We start from the raw sequence: 3,129 nt of genomic DNA on the forward strand, positions 1-3,129 counted from the left end.
TTTTTTTTTTTTTTGTCCTTGTTACTTTTCTGGGATTGAACTCAGCCCCTTGCACTTGCCAGGCAAGCGCTTATTCTACTGAGCCATCTCCCCAGCTTCTTTTTAATGTATTACTAGGGACTGAACACAGAACCTGTGCATTCTAGCACGCAGTCTTCTGCTGAGCTACAAAGGCTGCCCACAATTACCTTCTGAGTATCAGTGACATCCGACTGCTAACTTGTATTCTTCAAGGGATGTGTTGATATTATTAGAATTGGGCCCAGGACTGTAGCTTCTGAGAAACCCTCACATAACAGGAGAACTGGGGCTACATAATGAGATCAAGGCCAGCCAGAATTACGTTGTGACTATGGTTGCTTTTGCCAGGGAAGCGCTTATTTCACTGAGCCTTCTCCTCGGGCCCCAAGATCCAGTCTTGAAAAACCACACAAAACCTATCAAATGCCAAACATACTGGAAAGATTGTTATAATTGGAAATTGTCCCTGTCAAAAAAAAAAAAAATCCTTCAGAAAATGTAATAAGTATACATTATTGGTTTCGATATTGAAACCACGACAAATTCTTATAGACACATTGAGGCAAAAAATCGAAATCTGGAAAAAGAGGCAAATAATTTGGCCTCTGTGGTCAGTGTGGAAATCCTAATTTCCCATCCCACAGAGGAACGGTGCGAGCGCTGTCCAGCGGTCCCGCCGGCGGTGGCCCTCGCCTTCCCTCAGGCAAAGCCGGGTTGTGAGATAAAGTCACCTGCTCAGAGCCTGAGGGACTCCAGGGCTTTCCGCCGGTGCCGGTGCTGGCGAAAGCGCCTGCTGGCTCCCGACCCCCCTCCTCCCTCGCCTGCTGAGGCTCTGCGGACCCGCGGGAAAGCAGCCGGCCTGGGAGGGCGGGGCGGCCAGGCGGGGCGGCCGGAGGCGCAGCGCTCCCCACCGCGGTCCTGACGATGTCGCTGCGCAGAGCGGTCGCCAAGACCCTGGCGCTGCCGCTACGGGCGCCTCGCAGGCCCGCGCTGCTCGGCAGGGACGGTGAGTGCGCCCCGCCGGCGCGGGGATCCCGGGGCGCTGAGGGGGGATCCGGACCCGTCCTCGGGCAGCGCGTCGGTGGCCTCTCTCTCGGTCAGCTCAGCGCGGACGATCACGGGTGGGAGTTTCACGGGACTGACTTGTGCTTAGGGACTTTGAGGGCACGGCGTGGCGGCGCACGCCTGCGATCCCAGCCCTCCGGGAGGCTGAGGCAGGAAGACGGCAAGTTCGAGCCCAGCCCGGGCAACTTAGCGAGCCCTTGTGTGGAAAGCTGAACATGAAAAAAAGGATTGGGGTGTAACTCCCTGCGCAGGCCCTGGCGCAATGCCCAATCCAATAAAAAGTAAAAAGAGAGAGACGGACAGACAGACGGAAAAGAAACGCACGTAGAAGACGCCTGCCTCACGCCCTCGCGATTCCCTGGCCAGTGTCTCCCGGCGAGGGTCCCGGGGCAGCGGGACCCCTCTCGCCTTTTCTATTCTTTCCTCCTTTCTTGCTTGCTTTCATTTTTCTCCTTCTTCCCTTTCCTTGCCTCCTGCTTTTCCCCTTTCCTTCCCTCCTTTTCCTTCTTCCATCCTCTCCCTCCCTCCCTCCCTCCCTCCCGCTCCGTCTCTCCCTCTCCCTCCCTCCTTTGTCCTCCCCCTCCGCTTTGCTCTCCGCGGGATCAGCCCGGTGCCGGTACTTCTCCCTTCCCGCCGCCGGCCTGCGGCCCCGACCTAGGCTGTGGTGAATCTCTCCGGGCCCACACCTCGCCAGAAACGCTCACATTTTTGTTTGCACAAATTTCAAATATTTTTCTTCCCAAATTGGAGTAAAATTATAGTAGTTTAAAATTCTAAATATGCAGTTACCTCTACCAGTTGTAAGACTACATCTCCAATTCACATCGAATTACAATTTATTTATTTATTTTGTCTTTTTGAGGCACGGTCTCACTATGCAGTGCAGGCTGGCCTTGAGCTCACTTTGTAGCCCAGGCTGGCCTCGAATTCCTAGGGAGCCTCCTGCCTCAGCCACCTGAGTGCTGGGACTACAGGCGTGCACCACCACACCCAGTTTGCACTTCTATTTTCAAAGGAACTTTCTGCAATAGTTGGTTTTAAAAAGATATTATCAGCCCAGCGTTTATAGTACTGGAAACATTGAGTTTTTCCGGTATTTACATTTAGACTATAGATTTATAAAAATATGTTGGTCTTAAAAATCAATATTTGTTTTAACATTAACAGTGCCAAAAATATATTTTGTGGCTCTGGGGAATTCACTCTATTTCTACCAAACCTAGGACCTTTGGAGGCAGGAAGATCTTCATGAGTGGAGGGGCCAGGGTGGGCTACATAGTGTGAGACCTCATCTCCAAAAAAAAAAAAAAAAATTAAAAATTAAAAAAAAAAATAGCGCCTGCACAAGCTAACCATTCACTCTATCTGTACCACTAAGCTCAATTCCCAGACACTGAATGAAAGTTTTATTAAATTTTAGGCATAAGTATATTTCCTTTTTGGAGAATCACTTCCGCTTACTCCTGTGGGGGAGCCCATGCTTAAGCGGATTTCTTCTGCTCCCTCACGCCCCATTTGGCTGTCAGAATGGCTGAGCCGCTTCTGTCCCTCCCCAGCCTGCGCCGCTGGCGCTGACAGGCCACATAAGCACTGGGCACGTCAGGCAGGGAGGATGTCAGGTGGAGTTAGCACCCTGCCTGCGCACTGCCTGCTGCATTCCCTGCAGCTAAGACCACGCCCTGTGGGGAGATTCTGCGTTCATGGTTTTCAAAGATATTATTTCGGTGGTGGAGCTAATTGCTGGAACTTGTTCTCCTAGTGCCTCTTCGCCGGATGTCAACTAGCAAAGTCCCCAGACCACCAGGGACTAATACGATCTACTACCTGGTTGTAGGGGTCACCGTCAGCGCCGGTGGATACTATGTGAGTGATGGGATAAGCACAGTGTGCAGAATGCTTATGTTTTACAACCTGTGGTAAAATTCAAAATTATTTAATTATTAATTCAAAATAATTTAATCTTTTTTTCCATAATTTTATTGATAAATAGCAATGAGATAGTTTCAAATCAAATTGGTAGGACAGTTTCAATAATTAACACAT

At 50.4% G+C, this 3,129-nt stretch overlaps 1 protein-coding gene across 1 annotated transcript in view; it reads left to right on the forward strand.

The window, feature by feature from the left end:
* Mgarp (mitochondria localized glutamic acid rich protein) overlaps positions 1–3,129 on the forward strand; it is a 14,534-nt gene that overhangs the window by 2,857 nt on the left and 8,548 nt on the right. The gene's annotated exons all lie outside the window — the stretch shown is intronic.

This window comes from Octodon degus, unplaced genomic scaffold, assembly GCF_000260255.1.
Source record: "Octodon degus isolate 3935 unplaced genomic scaffold, OctDeg1.0 scaffold00180, whole genome shotgun sequence".
Taxonomy (NCBI): domain Eukaryota; kingdom Metazoa; phylum Chordata; class Mammalia; order Rodentia; family Octodontidae; genus Octodon; species Octodon degus.